Consider the following 652-nt stretch of genomic DNA (forward strand, 5'->3'; position numbering starts at 1 on the left):
TGCCCGTTCCTGGTCGCGCGTCTCTTTCTGCAACGAAACGTCAGAGTTTGCTCTGTTGAGTCGTCATCGTCGCGTCGTCGCATTTGCCGCATCGCATCTCACCCGCGATCGTTCCGCGCCGCAGGAGAAAGTCCAGCAACCTCTCCCGATCGTCGCACATGGCGCGAAATTCCACGTACGTCAGGGTCATCGCGACCTACGCGTGGAGAGCGCGCGTAGGTGCGCGCTTGCGTCGCGGTGGCGGCTTTGAATTAAATCGATTGTCGCTCTCGTTCGAGATCTCGCCGATCGTTCGACACCGCGCGGCGACGCGCACCCGACGATCGTGCGCGCGCGCGCGCGCGCGGATCGCTCGAGCGGCGCGTGAGAGAGCGGAAGGATCGAATCGCTCGCGGGGGTGGGGGACCTCTCTTTGTCGCGCGCACCCGCGTGCGGAAAACATAGAGACGACCGCGCGAGACCCCCCCGTCGCGACTCCGCCTGTCGCTGCGTAGAGTGAGAGAGATTGTCGCGCGTCTCTCGCGGATGTGCTGACCCTCCGCTTCGATCGCGCGCTGCGAGAATGATTCGAGATAGTCCATGGGCGTCGATCGCTGCCGGTGGATACTTCTGAGACACACACGCGCGCGCGCGTGAGCGACCTCCGTCGTGG

The sequence above is a fragment of the Wasmannia auropunctata genome, unplaced genomic scaffold, assembly GCF_000956235.1.
Source record: "Wasmannia auropunctata unplaced genomic scaffold, wasmannia.A_1.0 LD336076.1, whole genome shotgun sequence".
Taxonomy (NCBI): domain Eukaryota; kingdom Metazoa; phylum Arthropoda; class Insecta; order Hymenoptera; family Formicidae; genus Wasmannia; species Wasmannia auropunctata.